This window comes from Phyllobates terribilis, unplaced genomic scaffold, assembly GCF_046119375.1.
Source record: "Phyllobates terribilis strain yellow unplaced genomic scaffold, ASM4611937v1 Scaffold_3__8_contigs__length_932513732, whole genome shotgun sequence".
NCBI lineage: Eukaryota > Metazoa > Chordata > Amphibia > Anura > Dendrobatidae > Phyllobates > Phyllobates terribilis.
The window spans coordinates 178,059,419-178,081,537 of NW_027362763.1; the positions used below are offsets into that span (position 1 = coordinate 178,059,419).

At 44.6% G+C, this 22,119-nt stretch overlaps 1 protein-coding gene and 1 long non-coding RNA gene across 3 annotated transcripts in view; one reads left to right on the top strand and one right to left on the bottom strand.

Moving 5' to 3' along the window:
* Nucleotides 1-22,119, top strand: part of LOC141258972 (alpha-1,4-N-acetylglucosaminyltransferase-like) — a 233,215-nt gene that overhangs the window by 49,406 nt on the left and 161,690 nt on the right. The window lies entirely within an intron of this gene.
* Nucleotides 1-22,119, bottom strand: part of LOC141258971 (uncharacterized) — an 87,520-nt gene that overhangs the window by 8,454 nt on the left and 56,947 nt on the right. For both annotated transcript variants that reach the window (XR_012318353.1, XR_012318354.1), the window contains exon 2: nt 8,336-8,385. This is a non-coding gene — a long non-coding RNA (uncharacterized lncRNA). The remainder of the gene's footprint in view (nt 1-8,335; nt 8,386-22,119) is intronic.

Genomic DNA, 22,119 nt, shown 5'->3' on the forward strand with positions numbered 1-22,119 from the left:
AATGGACGAGAGAGTTCAGAAGCTCCTTTCGAACAAGGGGTCCTATGTGAAAATGTAACATCACCTAGAATAAAGTTTTGAGTTGAAAACTGTTTGATTTCAGTTTCTAACAACCTGCTAATGCTTATAATTTCAAAAATGACCATTTTTTTGGTCTTTATTAAAATGAAAAGGTTGATCGAAAAGTTTGGGGGATCTAAGAGTGTGGCAACCCAGTAGTCATGATTACTTCGAATTCTGACAATATGAGGGTCATGCTGCAGGTAGTGCAGCAAGAAGGCACTTATGTGTCTTGCGCATCTCGGAGCCCCAAAATTATTTTCCGGGCTAGATGCAGCTAAAAATTATTTTTAATTTTAAATCTGGTGAAGCTTATTATAGATGGCCTAATAGGATCAGTGCTGCACACTGCTACAAAACCCAAATTATTTTCCAGTCAAGATACAGATAAACATGATTAGTAATTTGAAAGCTTAAAACGGTTGGTAGGGTGATTTTAACCAATCATCAAGCTTTTACTCTCCCCAGGATGACACAGGGGTAGAAAAGTCGTTTCGGATCCATGATTTGTTCATCTTTATGAACGTGAGTCTGTCTACATTATCAGTGGAGAGCCGCGTGCGCTTATCTGTCAGCACACCACCAGCAGCGCTGAACACACGTTCAGACAGAACGCTGGCTGCGGGGCATGACAAGATCTCCAAGGCGTAAGTGGCTAGCTCCAGCCATTTATCCAGATTGGAAGCCCAAAAAGAGCAAGGGTCCAGTGACACAGTCGTGGCTTCAATGTTTACTTGGAGATACTCCTGTACCATCGTCTCTAGGCGTTGACTATGTGTCAGACTTCTTGTCTCCTGTGGCCTTGCAAAGGATGGGCTAAAAAAGTGGTGAAATGATTCCGCAAAATTGATGTTACCAGCAGATACTGTGGTTCTGTTACGGTTTGAGTGCTGAACACTTGACGGTCCCACGGTTGGCAAGTTGGAACTGTGAGATTCACTACGTGCACCACTGGTATTTTGTGGAAAAGCACATGTAAGATTCTGCAACAGTCTCTGCTGATACTCCTGCATGCGTGCATCCCTTTCTATGGCAGGAATAATTTCTGCAAATTTACTTTTGTACCGGGGATCTAACAGTGTGGCAACCCAGTAGTCAGGATTATTTCTAATTCTCACAATTCGAGGGTCATGTTGCAGGTAGTGCAGCAAGAAGGCACTCATGTGTGTTGCGCATCCAGGAGCACCAAGTCCCTGTTGTGTTGGTGGCGAGGTAACAATCATGCTTCCTTCCTCTGTCCTCTCCCCCCAACCTCGCACAACAGAAATGTGATCAAGGTCTCCCTCATCTGATGAGTCTTCCATCAGTTCGTCCTCCACTTCTTCCTGGGCTCCTGCACCTTCCTCACTAGTTTGGCTGCTACCATGCGCCCTGGTAATATCATCTCCCCCACCCTCACATGCCTGCCGCCCTGGTGCTGCCGACCGTCTGGACCTTGCAGATGTTAGCCCTTCCGCATACAACTCCTCCTCCTCTACTTCCTCCACCTCCTCTTGTGCCACCACCTGACTCCGAATTCTGTTTAACATGTGCTCCAGCATGTAAATCACCGGAATAGTCATGCTGATAATGGCATCGTCAGCACTAAACATCTTCGTCGCCATTTCAAAACTGTGCAGAAGGGTGCATAGGTCCCTGATCTGAGACCACTCCTCCAGCGTGATTTGCCCCACCTCTGAATCTCGTTGGCCCAGGCTATACGTCAGAACGTATTGCACCAGGGCTTGTCGGTGCTGCCACAGTCGCTGCAACATGTGCAGAGTTGAATTCCACCGGGTAGGCACATCGCATTTTAGCCGGTGAAGTGGCAGGCCCAACGACTTCTGTAGAGATGTAAGTCGCTGAGCTGCGGGATGCGAACGGCGGAAGTGAGCACACAGCGACCATGCCCTCTGCAGAAGGCCATCTAGTCTGGGATAGTGGGCTAAAAATTGCTGGACAACCAGGTTCAACACGTGAGCCATACAAGGCACATGTGTGACATTGCCCCGGCGAAGGGCCGCACCCAGGTTTGCAGCATTGTCGCACATGGCCTTCCCTGGTTTCAGGTCCAGTGGAGACAACCATTCATGAAATTGGTTCTCCAGAGCTGACCACAACTCCTCAGCTGTGTGACTCACATTTCCCAGACATTTCAATGTAAAAACCGCCTGATGACGTTGAGCCCTACTGCCAGCATAGTAAGGAGGTGTGCAGGATCCCTTCTGCGCAGTTAGAAAGCTTGTGGCATGACCAGACAGGCTTTGGGTGCAGGTGGAAGACCGAGAGGAGGTTGAGGAGGCAGAAGCAGTGGAGGAAAAATGACATAAAGAGGATTGACGCACAACTCGTGGGGACGGCAAGACTTGGACAGCAGCCCCTTGTCCTGCTGTCACCATAGTTACCCAGTGCCCAGTCAATGACATGTAACGCCCCTGTCCATGCCTACTCGTCCAAGTGTCTGTGGTGAAATGCACCCTGTCACACACAGAGTTTCTCAAAGAAGCGGTGATGTTGTGTGCGACATGCTGGTGGAGCGCAGGCACACCTTTCTTTGAGAAGTAGTGCCGACTGGGCATCTGGTACTGGGGCACTGCGACGGACATAAGGTCTCGAAAATCCTCTGTGTCCACCAGGCGGAAAGGCAGCATTTCTGTAGCCAAGAGCTTGCAGATGGTGAAATTCAACCTCTTAGCTTTCTCATGGCTAGGAGGAAATGGTCTTTTACTTGTCCACATCTGAGGGACCGAGGGCTGGCTATTGTGCTTAGACGGGGTTGATAAGGGTGTCCCCGGCAAACTGCCGGTCTGTGAGGAAGATGCAGGCGGACATGTTAGGTTGCCTTGATCCAAAGGTGGTGCTATCGATGTCGGACAGCGCTCAAGACCAGCTGGTGTTACCACCTCCAAAGAAAATGATGACCTGCCAATCACGCTGGCTGTTGCGGGTAAAGAGGTGGCAGGTCTGCGCCCCAAAACAGGTGTGACTGCTGTCCCCCCAGTCACAGAGGATGAAGAGGCCGCGGATGCACAAGATATGGCAGACGGTGGTTGGCCCGGCCGGCTAGACCGCATTGTAGCACACTGAGCTTCCCACTGCAACTTATGCTTCATGTCCATGTGCCGGTTCATGCATGAAGTACTCAAACTATGTATTTTTTGGCCTCTACTTAGCTTTTGCTGACAAATGTTACAGATAACACGAGTTGGGTCATCTTTATCGATCTGAAAAAATGCCCAGGCTATGCAAGGCTTAGCACCCATGCGACCTGAAGAGCCACCACGACTTGTGGTGAGAGGCAGAGTTGTGTTTGAGGATGCAGTTGTTGACGTGCTTCCAGTACTACGTCTCTGTCCAGGAAGGCGCAACCTGACCTCATCGTCACTAGCATCTTCCTCCACCTCCTCTGCTGACCTCATCTCTTGGCTGACTGTGGGTTGACAGTAAGTGGGATCTCCGACCTCATCATCATCACCCTGTGCGTTATCACACCCGTCGTCCTCAGAGCCAACCTGTTCCTGCCCTGACAAAAAACTAAAGTTGTCGCTCCAATCAGGTATTTGAGTCTTATCATCGTCTTCCTCATTGTCTCCACCAACAGGAGTTACAGTTTGGGAATGAGGGTCTACATTATGGTCAGAACCTTCTGCGTCTGGTCCTGGATCCGACTCATAAAGATTCTGGGCATCAGTGCAGATCATTTCCTCGTCTGGATTCACAGAAGCGCTGGAGTCGACCTCTGATTCCCAGGCTATAGTATGAGTAAACAGCTCTGCAGACTCAACCATCTGTTCTACCTCATACTCAGACGGGCAGCTGGAGATTTGGGAGCTGTGAGGAAGCAAGTGCGATTTGGGTGACACCTTTGAGGACTGAAGTATTTGTGATGTTGAAGTTGATGTGGAGGAGAGCCCACTTAAAGGAGCACTTGATATCCGTTGAAGCACCTGCTGTTTTTGTGCCTCATCTGGAATTTGTAGCGATTGGCGTGGCCGTAAGAAAGGGATCTTATCACATTGTCCGCTAAAAGAAGTAGACATTTTAGTTTGGCTGGAAGATGGTCTTTCTTCTGCACCTACCCCACGGACACAACCTTTTTTCCCCTTCCCAACACGCCTATTCCCCTTTCCACCAGCAGCAGGCCTTTTTCCACTCATTTTGGTGGTTAACTAATTCACAACTCTGGAGTTGTTTGCACAAAAAAACAATGGATGGTAACCGAGCAGAGCTGAGTGGCCAAACTGTGGTATTAGGCCAAAACTATTGGCTGGGTTAGATGCAGAAAAAAATTATTTTTAATTTGCAACCTGATGGAGGTCAGTATAGATGGACTAATAGACCAAGTCCACACACCGCTAGAAGCCCAAATATTTTTTCAGAGCTAGATGCAGAAATTTTTTTTATTCAATTTGCAACCTGATGGAGGTCAGTATAGATGGACTAATAGACCAAGTCCCACACACTGCTAGAAGCCCAAATATTTTTTCAGAGCTAGATGCAGAAAAAAATTATTTTTAATTTGCAACCTGATGGAGGTCAGTATAGATGGACTAATAGACCAAGTCCCACACACCGCTAGAAGCCCAAATATTTTTTCAGAGCTAGATGCAGAAAAAAATTATTTTTAATTTGCAACCTGATGGAGGTCAGTATAGATGGACTAATAGACCAAGTCCCACACACCGCTAGAAGCCCAAATATTTTTTCAGAGCTAGATGCAGAAAAAAATTATATTCAATTTGCAACCTGCTGGAGGTCAGTATAGATGGACTAATAGAACAAGTCCCACACACTGCTAGAAGCCCAAATATTTTTTCAGAGCTAAATGAAGAAAAAAATTATTTTTAATTTGCAACCTGATGGAGGTCAGTATAGATAGACTAATAGACCAAGTCCCACACACTGCTAGAAGCCCAAATATTTTTTCAGAGCTAGATGCAGAAAAAAAATATTTTTAATTTGCAACCTGATGGAGGTCAGTATAGATGGACTAATAGACCAAGTCCCACACACTGCTAGAAGCCCAAATATTTTTTCAGAGCTAGATGCAGAAAAAAATTATTTTTAATTTGCAACCTGATGGAGGTCAGTATAGATGGACTAATAGACCAAGTCCCACACACCGCTAGAAGCCCAAATATTTTTTCAGAGCTAGATGCAGAAAAAAATTATATTCAATTTGCAACCTGCTGGACGTCAGTATAGAAGGACTAATAGAACAAGTCCCACACACTGCTAAAAGCCCAAATATTTTTTCAGAGCTAAATGAAGAAAAAAATTATTTTTAATTTGCAACCTGATGGAGGTCAGTATAGATGGACTAATAGACCAAGTCCCACACACTGCTAGAAGCCCAAATATTTTTTCAGAGCTAGATGCAGAAAAAAAATATTTTTAATTTGCAACCTGATGGAGGTCAGTATAGATGGACTAATAGACCAAGTCCCACACACCGCTAGAAGCCCAAATATTTTTTCAGAGCTAGATGCAGAAAATTTTTTTATTCAATTTGCAACCTGATGGAGGTCAGTATAGATGGACTAATAGACCAAGTCCCACACACTGCTAGAAGCCGAAATATTTTTTCAGAGCTAGATGCAGAAAAAAATTATTTTTAATTTGCAACCTGATGGAGGTCAGTATAGATGGACTAATAGAACAAGTCCCACACGCTGCTAGAAGCCCAAATATTTTTTCAGAGATAAATGAAGAAAAAAATTATTTTTAATTTGCAACCTGATGGAGGTCAGTATAGATGGACTAATAGACCAAGTCCCACACACTGCTAGAAGCCCAAATATTTTTTCAGAGCTAGATGCAGAAAAAAATTATTTTTAATTTGCAACCTGATGGAGGTCAGTATAGATGGACTAATAGACCAAGTCCCACACACCGCTAGAAGCCCAAATATTTTTTCAGAGCTAGATGCAGAAAAAAATTATATTCAATTTGCAACCTGCTGGAGATCAGTATAGAAGGACTAATAGAACAAGTCCCACACACTGCTAGAAGCCCAAATATTTTTTCAGAGCTAAATGAAGAAAAAAATTATTTTTAATTTGCAACCTGATGGAGGTCAGTATAGATGGACTAATAGACCAAGTCCCACACACTGCTAGAAGCCCAAATATTTTTTCAGAGCTAGATGCAGAAAAAAATTATATTCAATTTGCAACCTGATGGAGGTCAGTATAGATGGACTAATAGAATGATGCTATGCCCAAAAGATTTTACTTCACTAGGTGCAGTAAAAAAATTGGTATTCTATACACAGGTGGTATATCTTGCAACACAGATAGGCTACTCCACTGACTAACACACTCTGCAATAGGCCAAAAAGGATTAGCTTTGCTAGATTCAGCCAAATGCTGTGAAAAAAACTTGCACAGCACTGGCACAGACCTGCCTGGCAAAAACTGATAGGAACTGATGTAACCTAGTCCTGAAAAGGACTCCAATTACAATTAGTCTTTACTCCCACAATCTATCTATTTAAGAGCACAGACCTGCCTGATAAAAGTCGTAGGAAATGCTGTAACCTAGTCCTTAAAAGGACTGCAATCACAACTATTCCCTACTCCCAAGCTATCTGTATATTTGTGCGAAAATTGGCTTGAAATTAACAAGGTATAGCGCACACAGCAACAGCGGTGCCGTCTAACACGCAGCTGCAGCAGTGAGAAAATGGTGGCGACGGGGAAAATGGCTTGGTCTTATAGGGCAAGGACATGTGACATACACTGCCAATCACACATGCCCTTGCTTGTGTGAAAAAAAGCACTTCGCTCCGTGTGTGCGCTGCTGATAGGCTGACAGATTGCACCTCCCCACTGCAAATGCGGGAAAGAGAAAAAAAAATGGAGATCTTCATTGTTCCTGCAGAGATCCATCCCCTGCCCCTCCCCCCGCCCCGCTGTACACTCAAACTGCGTATTAACATTAATTTTCATCATTACTGAGAAAAAATCCAGTTATGATTTTGGTGCACGAACAGTTATCGAACATAACCTCGAACAGCCGAATTTTTCTCAAATTGTTCGTGTTCGCCGACCGGCTCGAACACCGCCCAAAACAGCTCGAATTTGAGATTGGCGAACAGTTCGAGTAGAACAACGCTCATCTCTAATGAAAAGTCCATAAACCCCTGTTAAAATGCCAGGTTTTTGTCATGAAGAAAAAAAAATCATACAAAGAAGAATCATTTCAGAAAATTTTCCACCTTTAGTGTCACCCATAAGCTGTACAATTCAATAAAAAAATAGAATCTTTACGGTTGGAAAAGAAAAATAAGGAACTAAAACAAAGTGGTTGAATAAATTTACTCACTTTACAGAAGGTTAGTATGTCAGTGTTGGGAATACAATTTGAGGAGAAAGGTTGAACTGGATGGACCTAGGTCTTTATTCAACCTACATTATTATGTTACTTTACTCATACGTCTCAGTTATGGTGGTGCACAGTAGATGAGCTGGAGGCGCCTGTGTTTTACAATCAACGCTCCACTATAACAGGGATAACGGCTTATGAATAATTGCATATAGCTGTATGGTGGGTATCTAGTCAATTCCCTCTGTGATACCCAGACACCCCAGTCTGACCCTGCATGTGGGGATTGCCTGCGAGTCACTGTCATGCCGTAGCCATCTTGGTAGTGGCATTGCTGTGATTGGCTGGCTGTATGACATCATCAGGAAGTATGAAAGGACAGGCATAGCCAAGCTCGGCACACTGATGCCATTGCACAGCTCTGTCACAGTAATCATTGGAGGGAGAGAGTGCTTGTCCATTTTGCGTTTAGTCTAGGGAGGGAGAGAGAGTTGTAGGAACAGGGAGAGTGACAGAATACAGTATGTAGGCAAGGATTGGGTTTTGCAAAATATATAGATGTGGCAGTTTTTGTTGTGTGTGTGAAAAAATGGAATATTTTGTGATTCATCAAGTATTACGTGCTTTGTGGAACATTTTGGTGTTAAACAGCACTCTAAAAAAGTGTTGAACTTTTTTTATTGGTTAAATTACTCCCCCATAGAGTATTCCATGGTCCGGGTTACAATTCTGTGCCATATAACACTACAAAAAAGCTTTGAAAATTTTTTATGGATTAAATTAATCACCCATAGAGTATTCCGTGCTCTGGAGTACATTTCAGTGATATATAACACTCCCAAAAAGCATTAAAAAATGTTTCTGGTTTAAATTACTCTCTAATATAGCATTCCATGGTCTGGGGTACATATTAGTGATATATAACACTCTGAATAAGCATTAAACATTTTTGTTAGGCTAAATTACTCACCCATACAGTATTCCGTGGTCTGGGGTACATTTGTGTGATATTTAACACCTCTGAAAAACATAAAAAAAATGTTGCTGGATTAAATTACTCACCCGTACAGTATTCTGTGATCTGGGGTCCGTTTCTGTGATATACAACACTCCAAGAAAGCATTAAAATATTTTGCTGGGTTAAATTACTCACCCATAGAGTATACCGTGGACAGTGATACATTTGTGATATATAACACTCCAAAAAAGTGTTAAAAATCTTGCTGGGTTAAATTACTCACCCATACAGTATTCCGTGGTCTGGAGTACATTTTTGGGATATATAACACTCCAAAAAAGTGTTAAAAAATTATGCTAGGCTTAATTATCCACACACAGTATTCCTTCGTCAGGGGTACATTTCTATTATGTATAACAATTAGTGTTGAGCGAGCGTGCTAGTTTAACCCTTTAAATGAGCACCCTTGGGTACTCGCCGAGCAATTTCATCATGCTCGGTATCTAGGTTACATTCGCCGCGGCTGCATGTGTTCGGGTGTTAGACAGCTGTGACACATACAGGGATTGCCTGTTTGCTAAATTACTCACTCATACAGTATTCCGTGGTCTGGGGTACGTTTCTGTGATATATAAAACTCCAAAAAGCGTTACATTTTTTTGCTGGGTTAAATTACTTACCCATACAGTATTCCATGGTCTGGGGTACATTTCTGTGATATGTACGGTATATAGCGAGTGAAATAAGTATTGAACATGTCACTTATTTTCTAAGTAAATATATTTCTAAAGGAGCTATTCGCATGAAATTCTCACCAGATGCCGATAACAGCCCATACAATGCACACAGCCAAAGAAATCAAACAATAGTTGTCCATAAATTAAGTTATGTGTAATTATGTGAAATGACACAGGGAAAAATTATTGAACATGCTTACAGAAATTTAATACTTCATACAAAAGCCTTTGTTGTTGATTGCAGCTTTAAGATGCCACCTGTATGGAGAACCTAGTCTAATGCATTGCCCAGGTGTGAATTTGACACATTCTTCCACACAAACACTCTTCATTCTGAAGCTTCTGTGGGCTCATTCTCTAAGCTCTGAGCTTTAGTTCCTTCCAGAAATTTACTATTGGATTCAAGTCAGATGATCGACTCCGCCATTCTAGCAGCTTTTGCTACTTTCTTTGAAACCAATTGATAGTTTCCTAGGCTGTATGTTTGGGATCATTGTCTTGCTGAAAAGTCATCTTCATCATCCTGGCAGATGGCAGCAGATTGTTATCAAGAATGTCTAAGTACATTTGTCCATTTATCCCTCCTTAAATAACATGAAGTTTGCCAGTGCTGTATGCTAAAAAACAATCCCTCACTATGGTTTATCCTGAAATCATGTTCTTTCCACTTCCAGATTATGGCACCAACAGTGCTCACTGGAACCTTCAGTAGTTTAGAAATACTTCTGTAACCAATGACATCAGTATGTTTTGCAACAATAAGGTTGTGAAAGTCTTAAGACAGCTTAATGGTTTTACCCATCATGAGATGGGTCATGCCAGTGACTCGCACAGTTTATAACCACTGTCTTCCTCATTGCATGCACTGCTCTGCTCCTCCCAGTGTCAAACCATCGCGCTGAACTGCCTCAACACTGCTAAATCCGCCTGTTGCGGGAAAGTCTTCACCCAGCATGGCCAGACTCTGCAGGAATTTAAAACCACTGTGTCTTTGCTTCCCTGGCCTATCCCCTGCCAGCAGTGGATATATTAGGAAGCTTCTGCCTCCACATTTTGCTTGAGCTTAGGTTTTAGATGCATTTTGTCTCTAGTTGCCTGACAAGGTGCATTTTTGTTTCGACTCTCCTATTACTGACTTGGCTTCTTTACTCGTTATGTCTGATCACTCTGTTCCTAATGTTCCTAACCCTGGCTTCATATTTTCAACCTGTGCTGCCCACATTGCCCTGTAGTGGCACCTTGCTACTACCCTAATGGCCCAAGCCTATCCTCAACATCAGAGGCTCTAGTGAAGACTAGGTAGCCACTTAATTACGCCCCTCCAGGGTAAGCCTGGCTAGTGGCGCAGTGGGTCCATACCCAACGCCGTCACAAGATGTTTCTTGTGTGGCACCTTGGTAATGAGACACTTTTTTTATAAGCTATCAGTTGAACCAGCTGATATTATTTTTCACTAAGTGGCATGATTGCTCTCTAATTACTGATAGATTTCAGATGGTGTCATGACTTTCTATTTCTATTTGCTTCACTCTTTCTTCATGTGTTCAATATTTTTTCCTTATGTCATTTCACCTTATTACACATAACTTAATTTAGGGACATATATGGCTTGATTCCTTTGCCTGTGTGGATTGGATGTGTTGTTACCAACATCTGGTGAGAATTTCATGTCAATATCACCTGCTGTCTATAATTCTATATTGCATAGTGGGTATTTCTTGGGCACCTATTGGTCAAGGGTAATATAATAAGAAAACAGTAGGCAGCAATTTAATAGATTGTGCAAAAAGGTTGACTTTTGTATGCCCATGTGGCAAGCAACAAGTGGGTGTATCATGTAAGTAAATAAATAGATATCAATCAAGCACATAATTAAGAAACTATTAACATTATTCATACAAAAAAATAGTAAAACAATCCTATCATTTGAATATATAATTGATAAGTAAAATTCTACAAGTGTACCGTTCAATAATATGCAAAACTATTCAATCAACAAACAGTACACTGTATTCATACTAGACAGACCAGGAATTTACAGGAACTGGAGGCTTTTTGCCAAGAAGAATGGGTAGCTTTACCATCTGAGAAAATAAAGAACCCCATCCACAACTACCACAAAAGACTTCAAGCTGTCATTAATGTTAGAGGGGGCAATAAGTGGTATTAAGAACTGGAGTATGTGAATTTTTGATCAGGGTCATTTGGATGTTTTTGGTTGTCATTAAGATTTAAAAAGAGAAAACACAGTAGTTTGGCAATAAACGGATTCACCCAACCAATAACCATCAGTGGAGAAAAAGTTTTTTTTGTTATCATTCATATTGTCTGAAACAAGGCCAAGAAAGGAAAAATTCTGCTGGGGTATATAAACTTTTGAGCCCAACCGTATATTGAAGGGGACTGTGAGGGCCATTGTAAAACCTTCAGCTTTCGCCTTATGAGGTAGTCTATTGTGGATCTTGATGTGTGTTTAGGATCATTATCCACTTATAGAAGCCATCCTCATTTCAGCTTCAGCTTTTTTACGGATGGTGTTATGTTTGCATCAAGAATTTGTTGAAATTTCAACAATTGACCAGGGGTGCCCAAACTTTTACATGCCACTGTATAACCTTCAATTATATATACTAGAAGAAATTATGATTTCCTATGAGATCCAGCCTATGACTGGGCTTCATGACAATGTAAAGATGATGATAAAGGGTGCCTTTAGTAGACCCTAGCAGCCCTGGCCACCCATCTGCGATCATGGTGCAGGGAGTCATGGGTGCCAGAGTGATCACCTCACTCAGTCTCTGGCAGCAACATTTAAGTGGTTAAACAGCAGTGATCAGAGCTAGAACTGGTCGCTGCTTTTCTAGGTATGCCCTGTATGAAACCTTTTCCATAGACATCTGGAATTGGTTAAAATCCGCATTTTTTATATTAAATATTCATAAAAAATATTAGATCTGTTGCAAGGTTCAAGATTTGCAGAGAACTGTTTGTGACCTTTTGTGAATGCAGAACATTTTCATCCACCTTTAAGCAGACTAACAACTTATCTGTGTTGTATTAAATCAAGTGACTGAATCATCCTATATAAACCAGTACATTACCATATCTGTACCATTTTAAAGAGGTGTAATATAACTAATGTGGTTAGCTCAACCATTAAAGGAGTTATCTGGATAGATGGTTAGGTGATAAGTTGCTGCTGAGGTACAAGTACGCATTTGAACATTGACAGGGTTTTACTCATGGATACTCAGATTGGCCAGAGATTAATCTTTGTGTCCCTCTGTGTAAAATAGGAGATGCACAAAGGTACAGTATAGGCTAAAAGGAGGAATGCGTTAAGAATGTTGTTTTGATTGCGAATTTTAAATTGAAATATATTTGATTAAAATTAACCAAATTTCTTAAAAGGAGTCTTCTTGGGAAAGAAATATTCTCCACCAATATAGTTGAACTAGCTATGAACCTGTTCTACGCCCGGGTGGCGAGCATTTATATTGGTCTATGGTCTCCATCCTGGTATGTGCTGTTTCCATCCTGCGCCCCCATCCTGTCATGTGCTGCTCCCATCCTGCGCCCCCATCCTGTCATGTGCTGCTCCCATCCTGCGCCCTCATCCTGTCATGTGCTGCTCCCATCCTTCGCCCTCATCCTGTCATGTGCTGCTCCCATCCTGTGCCCTCATCCTGTCATGTGTTGCTCCCATCCTGCGCCCTCATCCTGTCATTTGCTGCTCCCATCCTGCACCCTCATCCTGTCATGTGCTGCTCTCATCCTGCGCCCTCTTCCTGTCATGTGCTGCTCCCATCCTGCGCCCTCATCCTGTCATGTGCTGCTCCCATCCAGCACCCTCATCCTGTTTTGTATGCCTCCATCTTGTCATGTGCTACACTCTTCCTGCACCTTCATCATGTCATTTGGTGCTCCCATCCTGCGCCCCCATCCAGGTATGTGCTGACCCCATCCTGTGAAATGCTGCTCTCATCCTGCACCTCAATCCTGTCATGCGGTGCCCCCATCCTGCGCCCCTATTAGTAAAAAGTGGCTGGATTGCTGTGCTGACTAGAGATGAGCGTTGTTCTACTCGAACTGTTCGCCAATCTCAAATTCGAGCTGTTTTGGGCGGTGTTCGAGCCGGTCGGCGAACACGAACAATTTGAGAAAAATTCGGCTGTTCGAGGTTATGTTCGATAACTGTTCGTGCACCAAAATCATAACTGGATTTTTTCTCAGTAATGATGAAAATTAATGTTAATACGCAGTTTGAGTGTACAGCGGGGCGGGGGGAGGGGCAGGGGATGGATCTCTGCAGGAACAATGAAGATCTCCATTTTTTTTTCTCTTTCCCGCATTTGCAGTGGGGAGGTGCAATCTGTCAGCCTATCAGCAGCGCACACACGGAGCGAAGTGCTTTTTTTCACACAAGCAAGGGCATGTGTGATTGGCAGTGTATGTCACATGTCCTTGCCCTATAAGACCAAGCCATTTTCCCCGTCGCCACCATTTTCTCACTGCTGCAGCTGCGTGTTAGACGGCACCGCTGTTGCTGTGTGCGCTATACCTTGTTAATTTCAAGCCAATTTTCGCACAAATATACAGATAGCTTGGGAGTAGGGAATAGTTGTGATTGCAGTCCTTTTAAGGACTAGGTTACAGCATTTCCTACGACTTTTATCAGGCAGGTCTGTGCTCTTAAATAGATAGATTGTGGGAGTAAAGACTAATTGTAATTGGAGTCCTTTTCAGGACTAGGTTACATCAGTTCCTATCAGTTTTTGCCAGGCAGGTCTGTGCCAGTGCTGTGCAAGTTTTTTTCACAGCATTTGGCTGAATCTAGCAAAGCTAATCCTTTTTGGCCTATTGCAGAGTGTGTTAGTCAGTGGAGTAGCCTATCTGTGTTGCAAGATATACCACCTGTGTATAGAATACCAATTTTTTTACTGCACCTAGTGAAGTAAAATCTTTTGGGCATAGCATCATTCTATTAGTCCATCTATACTGACCTCCATCAGGTTGCAAACTGAATATAATTTTTTTCTGCATCTAGCTCTGAAAAAATATTTGGGCTTCTAGCAGTGTGTGGGACTTGGTCTATTAGTCCATCTATACTGACCTCCATCAGGTTGCAAATTAAAAATAATTTTTTTCTTCATTTAGCTCTGAAAAAATATTTGGGCTTCTAGCAGTGTGTGGGACTTGTTCTATTAGTCCTTCTATACTGACCTCCAGCAGGTTGCAAATTGAATATAATTTTTTTCTGCATCTAGCTCTGAAAAAATATTTGGGCTTCTAGCGGTGTGTGGGACTTGGTCTATTAGTCCATCTATACTGACCTCCATCAGGTTGCAAATTAAAAATAATTTTTTTCTGCATCTAGCTCTGAAAAAATATTTGGGCTTCTAGCAGTGTGTGGGACTAGGTCTATTAGTCCATCTATACTGACCTCCATCAGGTTGCAAATTAAAAATAATTTTTTTCTGCATCTAGCTCTGAAAAAATATTTGGGCTTCTAGCAGTGTGTGGGACTTGGTCTATTAGTCCATCTATACTGACCTCCATCAGGTTGCAAATTAAAAATAATTTTTTTCTTCATTTAGCTCTGAAAAAATATTTGGGCTTCTAGCAGTGTGTGGGACTTGTTCTATTAGTCCTTCTATACTGACCTCCAGCAGGTTGCAAATTGAATATAATTTATTTCTGCATCTAGCTCTGAAAAAATATTTGGGCTTCTAGCGGTGTGTGGGACTTGGTCTATTAGTCCATCTATACTGACCTCCATCAGGTTGCAAATTAAAAATAATTTTTTTCTGCATCTAGCTCTGAAAAAATATTTGGGCTTCTAGTGGTGTGTGGGACTTGGTCTATTAGTCCATCTATACTGACCTCCATCAGGTTGCAAATTAAAAATAATTTTTTTCTGCATCTAGCTCTGAAAAAATATTTGGGCTTCTAGCAGTGTGTGGGACTTGGTCTATTAGTCCATCTATACTGACCTCCATCAGGTTGCCAATTGAATAAAAAAATTTTCTGCATCTAGCTCTGAAAAAATATTTGGGCTTCTAGCGGTGTGTGGGACTTGGTCTATTAGTCCATCTATACTGACCTCCATCAGGTTGCAAATTAAAAATAATTTTTTTCTGCATCTAACCCAGCCAATAGTTTTGGCCTAATACCACAGTTTGGCCACTCAGCTCTGCTCGGTTACCATCCATTGTTTTTTTGTGCAAACAACTCCAGAGTTGTGAATTAGTTAACCACCAAAATGAGTGGAAAAAGGCCTGCTGCTGGTGGAAAGGGGAATAGGCGTGTTGGGAAGGGGAAAAAAGGTTGTGTCCGTGGGGTAGGTGCAGAAGAAAGACCATCTTCCAGCCAAACTAAAATGTCTACTTCTTTTAGCGGACAATGTGATAAGATCCCTTTCTTACGGCCACGCCAATCGCTACAAATTCCAGATGAGGCACAAAAACAGCAGGTGCTTCAACGGATATCAAGTGCTCCTTTAAGTGGGCTCTCCTCCACATCAACTTCAACATCACAAATACTCCAGTCCTCAAAGGTGTCACCCAAATCGCACTTGCTTCCTCACAGCTCCCAAATCTCCAGCTGCCCGTCTGAGTATGAGGTAGAACAGATGGTTGAGTCTGTTTACTCATACTATAGCCTGGGAATCAGAGGTCGACTCCAGCGCTTCTGTGAATCCAGATGAGGAAATGATCTGCACTGATGCCCAGAATCTTTATGAGTCGGATCCAGGACCAGACGCAGAAGGTTCTGACCATAATGTAGACCCTCATTCCCAAACTGTAACTCCTGTTGGTGGAGACAATGAGGAAGACGATGATAAGACTCAAATACCTGATTGGAGCGACAACTTTAGTTTTTTGTCAGGGCAGGAACAGGTTGGCTCTGAGGACGACGGGTGTGATAACGCACAGGGTGATGATGATGAGGTCGGAGATCCCACTTACTGTCAACCCACAGTCAGCCAAGAGATGAGGTCAGCAGAGGAGGTGGAGGAAGATGCTAGTGACGACGAGGTCAGGTTGCGCCTTCCTGGACAGAGACGTAGTACTGGAAGCACGTCAACAACTGCATCCTCAAACACAACTCTGCCTCTCACCACAAGTCGTGGTGGCTCTTCAGGTCGCATGGGTGCTAAGCCTTGCATAGCCTGGGCATTTTTTCAGATCGATAAAGATGACCCAACTCGTGTTATCTGTAACATTTGTCAGCAAAAGCTAAGTAGAGGCCAAAAAATACATAGTTTGAGTACTTCATGCATGAACCGGCACATGGACATGAAGCATAAGTTGCAGTGGGAAGCTCAGTGTGCTACAATGCGGTCTAGCCGGCCGGGCCAACCACCGTCTGCCATATCTTGTGCATCCGCGGCCTCTTCATCCTCTGTGACTGGGGGGACAGCAGTCACACCTGTTTTGGGGCGCAGACCTGCCACCTCTTTACCCGCAACAGCCAGCGTGATTGGCAGGTCATCATTTTCTTTGGAGGTGGTAACACCAGCTGGTCTTGAGCGCTGTCCGACATCGATAGCACCACCTTTGGATCAAGGCAACCTAACATGTCCGCCTGCATCTTCCTCACAGACCGGCAGTTTGCCGGGGACACCCTTATCAACCCCGTCTAAGCACAATAGCCAGCCCTCGGTCCCTCAGATGTGGACAAGTAAAAGACCATTTCCTCCTAGCCATGAGAAAGCTAAGAGGTTGAATTTCACCATCTGCAAGCTCTTGGCTACAGAAATGCTGCCTTTCCGCCTGGTGGACACAGAGGATTTTCGAGACCTTATGTCCGTCGCAGTGCCCCAGTACCAGATGCCCAGTCGGCACTACTTCTCAAAGAAAGGTGTGCCTGCGCTCCACCAGCATGTCGCACACAACATCACCGCTTCTTTGAGAAACTCTGTGTGTGACAGGGTGCATTTCACCACAGACACTTGGACGAGTAGGCATGGACAGGGGCGTTACATGTCGCTGACTGGGCACTGGGTAACTATGGTGACAGCAGGACAAGGGGCTGCTGTCCAAGTCTTGCCGTCCCCACGAGTTGTGCGTCAATCCTCTTTATGTCATTTTTCCTCCACTGCTTCTGCCTCCTCAACCTCCTCTCGGTCTTCCACCTGCACCCAAAGCCTGTCTGGTCATGCCACAAGCTTTCTAACTGCGCAGAAGGGATCCTGCACACCTCCTTACTATGCTGGCAGTAGGGCTCAACGTCATCAGGCGGTTTTTACATTGAAATGTCTGGGAAATGTGAGTCACACAGCTGAGGAGTTGTGGTCAGCTCTGGAGAACCAATTTCATGAATGGTTGTCTCCACTGGACCTGAAACCAGGGAAGGCCGTGTGCGACAATGCTGCAAACCTGGGTGCGGCCCTTCGCCGGGGCAATGTCACACACGTGCCTTGTATGGCTCACGTGTTGAACCTGGTTGTCCAGCAATTTTTAGCCCACTATCCCAGACTAGATGGCCTTCTGCAGAGGGCATGGTCGCTGTGTGCTCACTTCCGCCGTTCGCATCCCGCAGCTCAGCGACTTACATCTCTACAGAAGTCGTTGGGCCTGCCACTTCACCGGCTAAAATGCGATGTGCCTACCCGGTGGAATTCAACTCTGCACATGTTGCAGCGACTGTGGCAGCACCGACAAGCCCTGGTGCAATACGTTCTGACGTATAGCCTGGGCCAACGAGATTCAGAGGTGGGGCAAATCACGCTGGAGGAGTGGTCTCAGATCAGGGACCTATGCACCCTTCTGCACAGTTTTGAAATGGCGACGAAGATGTTTAGTGCTGACGATGCCATTATCAGCATGACTATTCCGGTGATTTACATGCTGGAGCACATGTTAAACAGAATTCGGAGTCAGGTGGTGGCACAAGAGGAGGTGGAGGAAGCAGAGGAGGAGGAGTTGTATGCGGAAGGGCTAACATCTGCAAAGTCCAGACGGTCGGCAGCACCAGGGCGGCAGGCATGTGAGGGTGGGGGAGATGATTTTACCAGGGCGCATGGTAGCAGCCAAACTAGTGAGGAAGGTGCAGGAGCCCAGGAAGAAGTGGAGGACGAACTGATGGAAGACTCATCAGATGAGGGAGACCTTGATCACATTTCTGTTGTGCGAGGTTGGGGGGAGAGGACAGAGGAAGGAAGCATGATTGTTACCTCGCCACCAACACAACAGGGACTTGGTGCTCCTGGATGCGCAACACACATGAGTGCCTTCTTGCTGCACTACCTGCAACATGACCCTCGAATTGTGAGAATTAGAAATAATCCTGACTACTGGGTTGCCACACTGTTAGATCCCCGGTACAAAAGTAAATTTGCAGAAATTATTCCTGCCATAGAAAGGGATGCACGCATGCAGGAGTATCAGCAGAGACTGTTGCAGAATCTTACATGTGCTTTTCCACAAAATACCAGTGGTGCACGTAGTGAATCTCACAGTTCCAACTTGCCAACCGTGGGACCGTCAAGTGTTCAGCACTCAAACCGTAACAGAACCACAGTATCTGCTGGTAACATCAATTTTGCGGAATCATTTCACCACTTTTTTAGCCCATCCTTTGCAAGGCCACAGGAGACAAGAAGTCTGACACATAGTCAACGCCTAGAGACGATGGTACAGGAGTATCTCCAAGTAAACATTGAAGCCACGACTGTGTCACTGGACCCTTGCTCTTTTTGGGCTTCCAATCTGGATAAATGGCCGGAGCTAGCCACTTACGCCTTGGAGATCTTGTCATGCCCCGCAGCCAGCGTTCTGTCTGAACGTGTGTTCAGCGCTGCTGGTGGTGTGCTGACAGATAAGCGCACGCGGCTCTCCACTGATAATGTAGACAGACTCACGTTCATAAAGATGAACAAATCATGGATCCGAAACGACTTTTCTACCCCTGTGTCATCCTGGGGAGAGTAAAAGCTTGATAATTGGTTAAAATCACCCTACCAACCGTTTTAAGCTTTCAAATTACTAATCATGTTTATCTGTATCTTGACTGGAAAATAATTTGGGCTTTGTAGCAGTGTGCAGCACTGATCCTATTAGGCCATCTATAATAAGCTTCACCAGATTTAAAATTAAAAATAATTTTTAGCTGCATCTAGCCCGGAAAATAATTTTGGGGCTCCGAGATGCGCAAGACACATAAGTGCCTTCTTGCTGCACTACCTGCAGCATGACCCTCATATTGTCAGAATTCGAAGTAATCATGACTACTGGGTTGCCACACTCTTAGATCCCCCAAACTTTTCGATCAACCTTTTCATTTTAATAAAGACCAAAAAAATGGTCATTTTTGAAATTATAAGCATTAGCAGGTTGTTAGAAACTGAAATCAAACAGTTTTCAACTCAAAACTTTATTCTAGGTGATGTTACATTTTCACATAGGACCCCTTGTTCGAAAGGAGCTTCTGAACTCTCTCGTCCATTGAATTTGTCAGGTTTTGGATGGTTTCTGCTTCAATTGTTTTGCATGAGGACAGAATACCCTCCCAGAGCTGTTGCTTAGATGTGAACTGCCTCCCGCCATCATAGACACTCCTTTTAATGATGCTCCAAAGGTTCTGAATGGGGTAGAGGTCAGGGGAGCATGGGGGTCACACCATAAGTTTGTCCCCTTTTATGCCCATATCAGCCAGAGATGCAGATGTTTTATGTGCAGCATGAGATGGTGCATTATCATGCAGAAAAATGATCTTGCTGTGAAATACACGGTTCTTCTTCTTGAACCATGGCAGGAAGTGCTGTTTGAGAAAATCCACATACATTATGGAGTTCATCTTTAGCGCCTTCAGGGATCCTAAAGGGGCCGACAATCTCTCTCCCCATGATTCCAGCCCAAAACATTACTCCACCTCCTCCTTGTTGGCGCTGTAGCCGTGTTTGCGTGGGGTGTCCATCAACCAGCCATCCTCCACTCCATCCATCTGGACCATCGAGCGCTGCACGGCACTCATCCGTGAACAAAACAGTTTTGAAATCAGTCTTCATGTAATGTTTGGCCCACTGGAGCCATTTCTGCTTGTGTGAAGTGGATAGAGGAGGTCGACAGGATGGCGTATGCACAGCTGCAAACCTCTGAAGGACCCTGCATCTTGTTGTTCGGGGGACGTTGGAGGCACAAGCAGCTTCAAAAACTTGTCTGCTGCTATGACAAGGCTTTTTTGCCGCTGCTCTTTCAACCTGACGTAATTGCCTGTAGGAAAGAGTCCTCAATTTGCCCTTATCAGCACGCACACGTGTGTACTGTGAATCAGCTACATACTTCTTGATTGCCAAGACACTTCATCCTGATCATCGCACAATGTTGATTGTAGTCATGCCTTGACCTAAACACTCCACAATTTGTTGCTTCTCAGCAGCCGACACATCCTTTTTCTTTCCCATTTTGGCAGAAAATGTAGGCTGCTTAATAATGTGAGAGAGCCTTCTTAAGTAGTCTTGCCTTTCATTGGACACACCTGCCAAACTAATTAGCACAGGTGTCTGCAATTGCTTACAGTGATATAAAGAGCCCTGACACACATCACCATCAATGAGTTTAACTGACAAACAAACAAATTCTTCCCTTATCACTCCTAAACACTTTTTGCATAATAATTTGGAACGCGGTGTACATGTGCTTTTCCACAAAACACCAGTGGTTCACGTAGTGAATCTTACAGTTCTAACTTGCCAACCGTGGTCTGTATGGAATTGTTCAATAAAGGGCCCAAAATTAAGATAACATAGATGGGAGAGGTCTCTATGAATAGGAATTCCTAAGTATTTGATACCCTGTGAGGGCCAGGCAAAGGGAAAGTTGGACTGGATGGAATCCTATATGGATTTAGGGAGGGAGACATCGAGGGCCTCAGACTTCGCTGCATTGATTTTAAAATTTTACCATGTAACAAAGTGATCTATTTCAGCCATAACAGCAGGGATGGATATATGTGATTGAGTGATATATACTAGGACATCATCAGCAAATAGAGAGCACTTGTACTCGGTGCCTCCCACCTCAATCCACCTAATATTGGGGTTATGGCGAATTGATGAGAGCAGGTGCTCCGTCACTAGGATGTATAAGAGAGGGGACAGAGGACATCCCTGCCTTGTCCCATTGGTGATTGTGAAAGGTGATGAAAATGTTCTGACGCACCCCCTGGGCCTTGGGACACCCGGAGCCGGACCCTTTTTGGTGGATGCTGGTGGTTGTAGTCTTCGTGGCGGCGATCCGGTTCCGTGGCTCAGGGCGGTCAAACCAGTGGCGGAACTATTTATGTGGTTTTGATGTTTAAATGTCCGACTACGCCACCCGTGGATTGCGGTCAGAGTGAACCGCCGCTACAGGGCAGACCGCTAAGGCTGGTGTTGTGGGTGCAGCAGAGCGTAGCATAACTCCCCACGGGAGGAGTATAGCCTCAGGGCAGTGTATGCGGAGGATGGGGGTGATGGTGCAGGGCAGCAGCAGTAACGACACGGAGTCAGTGATGCAGTTCAGGGCCTTTACTCACAGTTCTTATTATCCAGACCACGTCTGCAGGTAACGGCTGCCCACGTCGTACTGTGCTCACCAGGTGAGGGGCTCAGACAACTCCCAGATAACTTTGGAGCGCTTCACAGGACCCCCTTTGTGTGTCCTTTGTCTGGCCTTTCTTACCAACACTTCTGTCCGGCTGCCTCGGGCCTCCTCTTGGTAAACTTGGCGCCAGTTTCCCTGACCCTATGTGGTGCCTTCCTAGCGGGTGGAGCAAGGGGCTGCGCCACATAAAATGTCAGAGCCTCCGGTTTCTAGCTGAGGGTCGTTTCCTGCCTCCACTAGTTCGGGGACCGGTCTCCCCCTTTGGCCTGACCCCTCCACGCAGGTGGATTCGGGTGTGCGGTGGCGACTCGCCCGTCCGCACCCCTGGGATCCCTTCATTCCTCGTTCCTGGAGCCTTCTCCGCTCCTCTTCCTTCCTTCTCCCTCTTGCAGGCCTGGGCCTCTGTTACTAGGCCCGCCTCCGGAGCAGAGCTCATGCAGAGCCCCTGCTCCCTGACACTTCTGCTCAGACT